The sequence below is a fragment of the Taudactylus pleione genome, unplaced genomic scaffold, assembly GCF_031769625.1.
Source record: "Taudactylus pleione unplaced genomic scaffold, aTauple2 ptg000062l, whole genome shotgun sequence".
NCBI lineage: Eukaryota > Metazoa > Chordata > Amphibia > Anura > Myobatrachidae > Taudactylus > Taudactylus pleione.
Genome location: NW_028284464.1, coordinates 463,081 through 476,849, shown reverse-complemented (window position 1 = coordinate 476,849; position 13,769 = coordinate 463,081). Strand labels below are relative to the sequence as shown.

Here is a 13,769-nt window from a genome sequence, read left to right as displayed (position 1 = left end):
AAGATCCTATACTCACCTGATCCTCACACTGGTCTCCGTAGGATCGCTGGGGGGGTCTTGGCAAAATAAGAACACACTTACCCGATACCATACGGACTACAATTGGTATGTGTCTTGTCACACATACCAATACTACGTGAATGCCAGCTGACTGGACGTCATGGGGTTTCCCACATTCCGCCAGCCAATCAGAGGCCGCTTCACATCTAGCAGCCTCTCATTGGTAGGGGTAGAAATGGGTTCCAGCCAATGAGAGGCTGCTAGATGTGATTCGGCCTCTGATATGCTGGCGAGATGTGGGAAACCCTGTAACATCCCGTCAGCTAGCATTTGCGTATTATTAGTATGTGTGACAAGACACATACCAATACTAATACTAAGAAATAAACCACCTTCTTGATGGCATTGATAATGAATCCACAAATATAATGTAATGCAAAATACCTAAATACTGTATGGAGGTTCCCTTTAATCACACTGTATATATGGGTTCATTTAAAATGTTTCATATTGTCTGCAGTAAGTGAGTTGGAAATTACAGTATAGCTTACTATGTGCAAATACTGAATAATATTGAAAATAGAGATGAGCGGGTTTGGATTTCCACGCCGAGTTCGGATTTCTCTGGCAAAAAACGGGACTCAGAAAGAGGCAAAATGTCATCTTCATGGACAAACATCATCATTCCTGGTCAAAAGTCCAGGAATGATGATGTTTCTACATGAAAAATGATGTTTTGCCTCTTTCTGAGTCCAGTTTTTTGCCGGGAAAAATCTGAACTCGGCGTGGAAATCCGAACTAATCCGAACCTGCTCATCTCTAATTGAAATAAATCCATTTATCTGCTTTTCCAATTGGTTGGACTTTACTGTATAGATAATTATATGAATGAACGCCCCTTATACATCCCATTCTGTATCTGTGATTAGTAGGCCGTGCCCAGCTCACATCATCATAGTTGCTTGTTGTTATTCTATTCTCCACTTGGCCTACACATAATAAATAGGGAAATGTTATGTGGTGACTAAGGTATATGTAAATACTATAAAAAAGAAATAAACCAGCTTCTTGATGGCATTGATATTGCATCCGCAAATATAATGTAATGCAAAATCTGTGTTTTTATTGAGTCCTTGTAAAAGTACTATAGGATTTTGCCATTTGTCAATTTGGATTTCAAAATGCTAATGATTTGAAATATGATCATTATACCATTCACTCATTCTGTGTATTCATTATGCCAGAATTTAGGCTACAGTAAATATACTGTAGGTGTTTATGATGAAAGCATAAAAGGCTGAAATTCCATTGTTATGTCATAGTCAGGTCTCCCTGAGCTCTGTGATGTCACAGGATTCTCATTACTCTGAGAGTTGGTTGGACAGGGAGGTTCTCAGAGAATTTGTCCCAGGACAGATATTTGCACAGTTATAGGATTTTTCTTTATACTGTAGAGATTCAAATCCCAATTCCAGGAGGCCGCCTCTTCACCTGCACAGGTAATGAAACTGAGATCTCATAGTGGTTCATAATATTTGTTTAATCTGTTATATTAATAATCTAGCTAGACTGGGCAGACACATACCACTTTAGGAACTGTAGAAATAGTACATAAAAATGATCTGCCCACTTTATTTATATATAGAAGTATTTTACCAAGGAATAATGCATGCATCATATTGGCCTAAATACATTATATACAGATAATAAAGACCAGAGGCTACGGACATTATAATTACAAACACCTTTATAGAGTGATAAGGCAGAAGCTTTGCTATAAGGCAAGTGAGAGATATAAGTGACTATAGTAGGTTCTCATATATGACTTCTTATAACGAGTAGGTTTCTCATTTGGTGATGTCTCTTGTTCTACTCCTCCTATTAGCCTGAAACTATAACATTGCCAGCTGCATTGTGTCAGGGATTTATTCTAGTAATAAAACTGCAGCATGAAAAGTTATGGTAATAGTTTCAGACATCATTATTATCAATTGACAGAACAATACTGATAAAGGCATCAAGAGTGAATCAGAAAAGAGATATTGAATTTGGATTATAAATGTATACAAAAAAAATGTATGGTTTTAGTGATATTTGGGAACCAAAGTAAAACTATATCTATAATATTCTGTGAATGCTATAGGGACTAGATAACTCAAAGCATAGCCTGTGTCTCACACCAACCAACCAATGGCATAGTGAGTAATGTATACATGAGCTAGTGATGGCAGTGGGGATGTATAGATGCTGCAGACCCTTCATTTAGATTTAGATTTTTAACTTTTAGTTTATTGATATTTTCTATTAATTTGTATGAACTTTAAGTTCAGAGCCGCAACAAGGAATGTGTGCGTAGTGCCACCATCCATGGCACAATGCCTGGGGTGACACTTCAACTGCCCTAACAAAGTAAATGAAAATGCCAGCGCTCCCTCTAGGAGATACAGGGAATGTAATTATAGTGGTAAACAACACACTAGAAACGTAGAGTCACTGGAATAATATATAAATGTCAGTTTCCCAAAACAGTGAAAACTGATTTCTTTTCAAAATTCATTAAAATATCCTTAATAGACAGTGAAAAAACTGGTTTCTTAGATCCTCCTAGTTGTCACAATTGCTTCTTTGAAAACTTCTTCGTATATGACAGCACCTGGAAAGATCCTTTCCTTTGCGCCCTTTGGACTTTTTCGCAGACAGAGAACTATTTGGCTTAGAAGAAACTGCAGCAATTCCAACTCCAAAGCTGCTTCCATCCATTTGTCTGAGGTTTATGATAGCTTCTGTGACAGTGCTCCTATCACAGAAGCTATCATAAACCTCAGACAAATTCAGGAGATCTTCTCCCAGTTTAGGCTGATACTAAGCCATCAGGAGCGGGAGGTGGAGGCCAGGCTCAGGCAGAAATACACGCTGATAGATAAGGGTGACTACGCCGCCATCTCAGCCGCGCAGAAGGCAGGTCTGGTGGACGCAGAGAGCCGGCTGGTGGGAGACGTGGATGGAAGCAGCTTTGGAGTTGGAATTGCTGCAGTTTCTTCTAAGCCAAATAGTTCTCTGTCTGCGAAAAAGTCCAAAGGGCGCAAAGGAAAGGATCTTTCCAGGTGCTGTCATATACGAAGAAGTTTTTAAAGAAGCAATTGTGACAACTAGGAGGATCTAAGAAACCAGTTTTTTCACTATCTATTAAGGATATTTTAATGAATTTTGAAAAGAAATCAGTTTTCACTGTTTTGGGAAACTGACATTTATATATTATTCCAGTGACTCTACGTTTCTAGTGTGTGGTTTACCACTATAATTACATTCCCTGTATCTCCTAGAGGGAGCGCTGGCATTTTCATTTACTTTGTTTTGTACCTTGGGTGATGTGTGTAGGTCACCAGATATATATCAGAGGCATTCTTTAGTTTTTGGAGCGCGGAAATTTATTGTTTTTCTCACTTCAACTGCCCTGTTGCACCTGCATTTGGCTTTTAGGGTGTCTGAAATTTAGCCTATAGAGCTATCACAGAGCCACCTTTGGGTGCTCCAGGCACGTGTCCTGCAGCCTGTAGAGCTGCTGGAGCATCCTTTGAACATTCCTGGGAACTCTTTTTCCTATTTGTCCTGGTGGACCCACCTCCTCAATGTGATGTCATTCCACGACATGAGAAATTTCAGAGGGCGGGGGTGGCATGGGGTGGATTATAGCCCTGCTATGGCTCTGTTTAGAGATAGCTTCAGTTGGAAGGATTTTATTTTCATTACTTTAACACCTTCCTCTCCGTAACCATATGGTTATATCATTGATGGCCAGGCTAAATTATCATCAGCTCAATACTCTGTACCCAGGTTTAGCTAGTGCCAATCACTAATGGTATAATGGGTCCAATTCTAATCTTGTCATAACACATATATTTCTCCCACCTCAGAAGTGAACAATACAGAAGAGAGATGTAGGACTTTTTATGTAATATTACAGAGACTAGAGTAGATGAGTGACAGATTGCATGAACCAATAGGACACAAAATAGCATCAGTATCAGGCATTACTACCAACTGAATGTAGTTCTCAATAGGCCTCTTACATTCATTTAAATATACTGTGCACAAGATCTAATTTGATGACTATTCCTGCTATTCTATATAAGGTGCTTGATGTGTGGCATCTCCAAATGTGTATTGTATTAAAAAAAAAAATTCTAAGATTTTAATTGATTTTAATATTTGCCTCAATATGTTTTCTATATATAATGTATTGTGTGGATATAGGCTTCTGACATTTACCAGAGCTTACAGTCAGCAAAACAGAGAAGATGGGCAGATGTTATATGTAGAACAGTGCCCATTACTCTGTGTATTAATTGCGGAGCAAGGAACACTATTTGATCTATTGATAGACTCAGTATGGAGCCAGACACCATTTCTGAGAGAAACTTACCAGTATTTGTAGTTATGAGGTTATGTTCTCTTCCTATATACACATACAGGGTGCATATGATCCAACTGCTATTTGTACCTAATAGGTAGACATGGAAGGCTGGCCTCCAGGTGACACTTGGGGAGAAACACCTACAAGTTATGTAACCTGGGTAAGTGATAATGACCATGACTGTAGTGTCAATCCAGTTTCTGTAGTTTACAAAATGTTTAAACATCTATGCTAATAAACTATGATATACAAATAGTACATAATACCATATTTATCTATGCTAAGAAAGAGCAAAATGACTTTCATCACAATTAAGAGTTACTTACCATTACCAACCTTCCATTCCAGAGTTATGGGGTTGCTCTCTTTGTACCACAATCCTCATCACCAGGGAGCCACCCTGAAATTGGGCCCCACAAAGGAAAAACCAGCCTGCTTTACAGGCTACAGAGTAGGGAAGCATGGTTTTGCTCTACACTAGACATAATGATATATGCAAGCTTCAACACCCATAGTAACCACTCTATCACTTACACATGTCATAAGGTCAGTGTGCAGAATTCAGATAGCTGTACAGGGGCAGAACTATGGGAGACAATGGAGGCGCCTGCCGCCGGGCTCCAGCTCTGAAGGGGCACCTCCTCTATTGCCCACAACATATTCACCCCACTTAGGGCTGTAACTATGTACCTGGAGTGTACCATCACAGCCGACCAATATATGGCACCTCTTCCCGGCACCTGAGAAGCCACCATAAACTAGTGGAGAGCTCCATGTCAGACCATCATCTGCTGCCTTTGTCTAGCTATTGCCTGTCTGCATGCGAATTGCTACATTACAGTGTCAGCGGCTGTGACGGAGGGGGGGCACCTAATTACAACTTGCCTCCGGGCGTCTGGGATGAACTTATGCCACTGTAGCTGTACCATGATTTGACAGATGTGCTGACATGGCACATCCCTATATTAGGTCTGCAGGGCAGTGTGTCCACACTGGGAAGGCTAATAACAATAGCTTGGTGTTTCTCCAGCACTGAAGGGGGGAACAGTTTAGGGACCCACCAACTAGAATATGAGTACTTTTCACAAACTGGAATAGCTATCTACAGGATACAGTAACTGTCCTTTTACTTGTTTTATAGTTGATTCACTAAAGTAGGAGAACATTAAGTGCCCAAACTATATTTAATTTGTCTGTCTAGGGTTGGGATGCATGAGGCATCGCATTCGGGATGTGATGCATCCTGCCACCCTTCACATGCATGCCGGCGTTAGCATACGCCAGTATGCATGATGAACATGGCAAAGGACCGCTCTCTCGGTAACAGCGGCCCATTGCAGTGTGAGAACAAGGACCCAAGCACCACGGGGGGTACTGGGAGGGATAGAATTAGATCCCTTTCACAGTACTCTCCCAAAAGAAGCCCATAGGCTACTATAGGGTAATGCCATCAGGAAGATGGCGTTACCCACTGTAACCAGGCCCCCTAGTGCATCGCTTTCCGGGGCTTGGTGCATATGAGAAATGCTGCCAACCCGAATTTTGGGGGTTTGACCACATTTCTCCCCTTGCTACATCCTGCCCTAGATGAGGCTGCCAAGAGATTTTTAGTGGCACATGCAGGTTTGGGTCATGTCCCTGTAGCCCAGTCCATTTTAAAAATAACTCTTCAAATTTCCTAGACCGTGGTCCAGGCTGGGACTGGGAGTGAGAGAAAGGGAGTTGGCAGAATTCTTGTGACACAGAGCCTTAGATTCCTGTTGGAAATACCTTTCTCGGTGCTGCCTGTGCATAGGACTTCCCTTCATCTTCATTGGGACTTTTTAATAGTGTTCAGCAGTATGGTGTAACTGAATGATGGCATACAGTATGTTCAATGTGCTTCCCCTTTTCCTGCAGTAAATTCTGCAGCCCCTTCATACCATACTAGCCTCCCCTCCCGGAAGGTGCGGGAGGATTATGATTTTTCGAGTAGCCCCCCGCACACTTGGAATAGTGACTGAATCTCCTGCATCTCGCCCATTTTCTAGTGAAGTGTGCAGGATGGGGAGACAATTACCCGGAATGGCGAGTCCGTATGTTGGGGAGAGAGCCAAAATGACGCAACCGCATACCTAATGATGTAAAGGGCCCAGCCCTGCCCCCTAAATTATGCATCTCCTCTCTGGGCTTTTACTGTACCTGAGAGAAGATTAAACATGTGTATATTACAGACCGATATAAGAACCTGATTGTACAGTAATAATCATACAGACAGCTGGTCTCTATATTACAGACCGATATAAGAGCCTGGTTGTACATTCATAATCATACAGACAGCTGGTTTCTGTATTACAGACCGATATAAGAACCTGATTGTACATTAATAATCATACAGACAGCTGGTCTCTGTATTACAGACCGATATAAGAGCCCGGTCGTACATTAATAATCATACAGACAGCTGTTCTCTGTATTACAGACTGATATAAGAGCCTGGTTGTACATTAATAATCATACTAACAGCTGGTCTCTGTATTACAGACCGATATACGATCCTGGTTGTACATTAATAATCATACAGACAGCTGGTCTCTGTATTACAGACCGATATAAGAGCCTGATTGTACATTAATAATCATACAGACAGCTGGTCTCTGTATTACAGACCGATATAAGAGCCTGATTGTACATTAATAATCATACAGACAGCTGGTCTCTGTATTACAGACCGATATAAGAGCCTGGTTGTACATTAATAATCATACAGACAGCTGGTCTCTGTATTACAGACCGATATAGGAGACTGGTTGTACATTAATAATCATACAGACAGCTGGTCTCTGTATTACAGACCGATATAGGAGCCTGGTTGTACATTAATAATCATACAGACAGCTGGTCTCTGTATTACAGACCGATATAGGAGCCTGGTTGTACATTAATAATCATACAGACAGCTGGTCTCTGTATTACAGACCGATATAGGAGCCTGGTTGTACATTAATAATCATACAGACAGCTGGTCTCTGTATTACAGACCGATATAGGAGCCTGGTTGTACATTAATAATCATACAGACAGCTGGTCTCTGTATTACAGACCGATATAAGAGCCTGGTTGTACATTAATAATCATACAGACAGCTGGTCTCTGTATTACAGACCGATATACGATCCTGGTTGTACATTAATAATCATATAGACAGCTGGTCTCTGTATTACAGACCGATATAAGAGCCCGGTCGTACATTAATAATCATACAGACAGCTGTTCTCTGTATTACAGACTGATATAAGAGCCTGGTTGTACATTAATAATCATACTAACAGCTGGTCTCTGTATTACAGACCGATATACGATCCTGGTTGTACATTAATAATCATACAGACAGCTGGTCTCTGTATTACAGACCGATATAAGAGCCTGATTGTACATTAATAATCATACAGACAGCTGGTCTCTGTATTACAGACCGATATAGGAGCCTGGTTGTACATTAATAATCATACAGACAGCTGGTCTCTGTATTACAGACCGATATAAGAGCCTGGTTGTACATTAATAATCATACAGACAGCTGGTCTCTGTATTACAGACCAATATAAGAGCCTGGTTGTACATTAATAAAAATACAGACAGCTGGTCTCTGTATTATAGACCGATATAAGAGCCAGTTTGTACATTAATAATCATACAGACAGCTGTTCTCTGTATTACAGACCGATATAAGAGCCTGGTTGTACATTAATAATCATACAGACAGCTGGTCTCTGTATTACAGACCGATATAAGAGCCTGATTGTACATTAATAATCATATAGACAGCTGTTCTTTGTATTACAGACCGATATAAGAGCCTGGTTGTACATTAATAATCATACAGACAACTGGTCTCTGTATTACAGACCGATATAAGAGCCTGGTTGTACAGTAATAATCATACAGACAGCTGGTCTCTGTATTACAGACCGATATAAGAGCCTGGTTGTACATTAATAATCATACAGACAGCTGGTCTCTGTATTACAGACCGATATAAGAGCCTGGTTGTACATTAATAATCATACAGAAGTAAGGAGACATTAGACACAAATACAAAGACGCAAACACAGCAAATAAAAATGGCAATGTATTACTTCCCTATACAGATACCTTATTATTATTATTATTATTATTATTATTATTATTATTATTATTATTATTATTATTATTATTATTATACTTTATGTATATTACACAAACATATTACACAGTGCTTTTTAGAGAATGTTTAAAAGTTTTTTTTAGTCCTTTTTGGGCTCCATATGTCAGAAAGACATTGATTTTAATATAAACAAACTACTGGTATCTATATTACAGAATGAGGTCAGAGTCTACATCAACACTTATATGACTCCCAGTGGTTACATAATCGAAACATTGATGTTTCAGCAAATTACAATGGTGAGTCATCATTTCAGTGCATTGGTAAATTACATTATTATTCTTATTATTATTATTATTATTATTATTATTATTAGTAGTAGTAGTAGTAGTAGTGGTATTGTTATTATTGTTGTTGTTGATAATAGTATTTTTAGCAGAAGTAATAGTAGTATATTCACAAATTATTATACACAGCACTTTACAGTTTTTAATTATTTTTTTATTTTGTTTTGGCACATTGTTTTTAATCAAAAAGGATTACTATTATCTGTATTACAGACCGAGGTAAGAACATATTCATACGTGTTTGAAGATTTAAACGGCAACAGTACAGAGTATTTTGTAACCCAAGCACATACAATGGTGAGTTATATCTTAGTTACAATGCCAAATTATTATTATCAATATCCTTTATATAGTTAAAATATACTACACAGTGTTTTATAGAGAATATTTTGTAATCAATATTTATGATTACATTTGGGCAGCCAATGTAACAAAAACATTTTTTTTATCTAAATGGGCTGTTTTATACATATTTATATTATAGGCAGGACTGAGAGTCATTGCTAGCCTGTACGATGTGTCCAATAACTACGAGACGCAATATTTAATCACACAGGGAATTACAATGGTGAGTAATCACTTTTACTACACAAGTAAATTGCTAATAGTATTATAATTAGTAGTAGTAGTAGTAGTAGTAGTAGTAGTTTTACTATTATTATCAACTCTGAAATAGCCTAAATACTTTACAAAGTGGCAAATTAATCAATTATCAGGTTTAGACCCAATAATTAGCATTTTCTATCACTGATATTCTCACCAACAAGAAATTATATACCTCCCAGATATATGAAGGAACACATCCAGGGACAGGGGCTAATAGGAGCCCATCCCTGCGATGAGTAAAGTGATCACTGATGCAATCACTGGGTCTGATTTAGCATGGATTGCTATTATGATCGCGGCTGCGATTGCACACACAGGTCTGCTGCGAAAATCTGCTAATGAATGGAATCACAAAGCCGTCGCACAGCCAGCATAGAGACAACCACTACCACTATCTCACATCCGTAATACCTTGTAGTCCTGCGTACACATTGGAAACATCAAGTAACATTGGTCCCTCATGCACAATTACAGGAGGTCTGACCTTACTCAGAAATTGCTAACCTCGTCTCCCGCAGTAAGTACTCAAGCTATATGCTATCTCACACCTGCGTACCGCGATGCACATGCATGCGCACTATGCACCATCGGCCATTACCAGAGGGGGATCCAATGGCCATTACCAGAGGGGGATCCAATGGATTGCTCTACTGGCAAATTGTGCCATATGTAGGCTATAGGATAAAGATGGAGTTAGCTACTGGGGCAAAGCTCCAGAATGCTCCACATTGGTAAATTTCACATTTTAGCTGCCCCCAGAGAAACTTATGGGGGCTGCAATTCCAAACTGAAACAGGGGAACCATAGCATCCAGGGGATGAGGGAATTCTCTTAAAATTTGTTTAATAAATAAGTGTTTTATTGAGAATACTTAATCAATATTTCTGTGTAAGATTTGGGCCCCCATAGTAACAATGACATGGGGAACCATAGCATCCAGGGGATGAGATATTTCTCTCAAAATGTGTTCAATAAATGAGTAAGATTTGGGTCCCCTTAGTAATAAGGACATTGGGCCTGATTCAGAGCCGTTCGCTATTTGCGGTCGTTCGTTCAAAAACAAGGGGTGGCTATTCAAATGATCCGTTCGCAAATTGCAGTCTGTTCACACCTCTAAGTCTGAACGAGCGGGTAAAACATACGCTCGTTTATTTGATAAAAACGCCCCCCTGGCCGCACGCACCATACGTCATGTCCGCTATTTATTAGATTAATCGAGTACATCGTACAGCGTATGAACTGCTCGCTATTCTTGTGGTTGGTGTTTTCAACCGCTATTTTGCGAGCAGTTCTGAGTTAAAAAAAACCAAATGACGTGGTCAATGACGCTGCTGTATTAATTATGCACTCCCTTAAAACGCCCATTTTGACCTTTAAGCACGCCTGCGTTCGGATCTCCACTCCCCGTTTTCAAGCACCTTCCCCTGTTACCACCCACATACGCCTCATTCTGTCACTCAAAATAGCAGGCCCTCGCTATATTGCATACCAACGATTTTCAGCCGCACTGACTGGTTCGCGCATGCGTACTAAAAACCGTACGCATGCGCAGATGTGCGAACATCGCTCGGAACGAGCGTACTGCCGCTAGCGAGTGGCTCTGAATGAGGACCATTGTTTTATTCTAAATGGACTATGGTTTTCTTTATTACAGAGTGAGATCCTGTCATATAATGATGTGCCCCATCACCGTGATAACTTGCAACATCTTATGATCACCAATGAAGTTACAATGGTGCGTAATCACTTATATGCACAAGTAAATAGTCATAATAAATTTACTACAGTTGAGTCCTCATATCCGCAGTGTCTTTGCGCCTTATGGCACAAGAAGCTTGGTGCGACTGAGCCACGTAGAAAGGTGTAGCGTACCATCTTTTTCTTTAAATTATGCACCTTATTCGCATCACAGACTGCAGAAAAACACCACTCACAGTGTACTAGAGATGCTGGGCTGTGACTTTAGCTGCACATGACTTACTGTAGTTTAATGAGGAGTAGGAATGAGATGAAGGGGCTCTACCATGGTATATGTGTATAAGGGGTTCTACCATGGCATAATGTGTATAAGGGGCTCTACTGTGGTGTACTGTGTATAAGGGGCTCTACTGTAGCTTAATGTGTATAAGGGGCTCTACTGTGGTGTAACATGTATAAGGGGCTCTACTGTGGTGTAATGTGTATAAGCAGCTCTACTGTGGTGTACTGTGTATAAGGGGCTCTACTGTAGCTTAATGTGTATAAGGGGCTCTACTGTGGTGTATCATGTATAAGGGGCTCTACTGTGGTGTAATGTGTATAAAGGGCACTACTGTGTGGCATAACGTGTACAAGGGGCACTACTGTGTAGTGTAACATATTTTATATATTTATGTATTACCAGTTATTATTTATATAGTGCACACATATTCCACAGTGCCTTACAGAGAGAATATTTGACCATTCACATCAGCCCCTGCCCCAGCGGGGCTTACAATCTATATTCCCTACCACATGTACACACACACACACACACACACTAGGGGTTAATTTTTTGGGAGCCAATTAATCTACCAGTATATTTTTAGAGTGTGGGAGGAAACCAGAGTACACAGAGGAAACCCACGCAAGCACAGGGAGAATATACAAACTCTACACAGTTGTGGGCATAGTGAGAATCGAACCCACAATCTCAATGCTGTGAGGCAGAAATGCTAACACTTATACCGTCTGGGTGTATAAAGGGAACTACAGTGTGGTGTAACATGTATAACGTAACATGGGCCTGATTCAGCACGGATCACTATTGCTATCGCAGGTGCATAATCGCATGCAGTCTCACTGCAAAAATATGCTGATGATTGCAATCACAATGCCGTCCCAGCCAAACATAAGGACACCCACTTTACCTTACAAACATCGGTCACACTTAGCAAGTCTGCGAAAGCATCTGGAACATTGAGTACCATTGCAGCCTCACGTACACTTGCACAAGGTCTGACCTTACTCAGAAATTGCTAACCTTATCGCATGCAGTGCAAGCCCAAGCTGCATTTGGCATCACAGTGGCTAAAATATGCCCTCCTCTGTAACGGAGGGGAGGACAAGCAAATGGTAGGCAAGTATGGTCTAATGTGACAAATGAACACAACTGTGCAGTGTAATGTAAATTGGTACTAATTCTGTCTCTAGCACAGGGCACCAAAATGTCTAGCTATGGCTTACTTATGTGGCATCCAGGGCCGTATTAACCCGTATATCTGTAGTGTTCTTCCTAGGCCATCTCAACAGGATGCCGCACCCTACCTGATTTGAAGTAACTGAAAGGCGCCCCGCTAAAACAGCCATCCCACCTGCGGGCCGCTGTGTCCCGCATGGGGTAAAAGTTCCAATGAAACAGTCACCAGCAACTAGGCCAAGTGAATAGATGCCGTGCTCATGCACATGGCATCTATTTACACTGCTGAGAAAGCATGGGGGCAGCCCAGCATCTCCGGGAGTGCTGGGCATGCCCCCTTTTCTAGTGACCACGTTACTTTTTCAGGTGACCAACAATGGCGCAGCAGGATCCCAATCACATTCTTTACATACAGCTCACTTGTGGTGCGGATGTCCCATGGCACTGAATCTCATGAGATCTGTGATGTCATCACATGCATTGAAGTGGCGCCATGGGCGGTCCGGTGTGGGTATTAGGTATTATGTATGTATGCACCCTGATGAAAATTCAAATCTTGCACCTGTGTGTGTGTGGTTATAGAACATATAGTATGCAATGACCGGCACTCATCACAACCACTGTACAGCTTGCCAGAGTGCTCCTCCCACCAGTAAGGTAATGTAGTAGCCCTGAAGAAATGTCATAAAGACATGAAACATTGGAAATGACTAGGGTCGCTGTTACTGTGCATTATTAATGTGAGGCCAGGAGTGCCATCCCTTATAACAATAGGTATATATATTTCTTTTTTCACGGGTGGCATATATTTTCTGATTTACTTTCCATTGATGGGATCACTAGTTGGAATGTGTGTTGATCCTTGTTGTGCCATATTGGGGGATATAGGTGGCCACCAGGTGACATAGCTCAGAAATTAGAAATACATATGACCCAAAGTGGGTGCTATTATTATATAACGTAGGACCACCAAAAGCAGAAACACCTTGGCGTGGCTGGTGACTTAAGCATATGTTTGCAATTGTATGTAACTGAAATCTCTGCATTTACTATCATGGCCGTATCTACCATAGGTGCAAGGGGTGCAGCTGCTATGGAGCCCAGAGCTTAGGGGGGGCC

General features: G+C 40.7%; 1 pseudogene; it reads left to right on the top strand.

The window, feature by feature from the left end:
• Positions 1-4,514: 4,514 nt before the first annotated feature.
• The window catches only part of LOC148534869 (dynein axonemal assembly factor 1-like), a 63,046-nt pseudogene continuing 53,791 nt past the window's right edge, over positions 4,515-13,769 (top strand).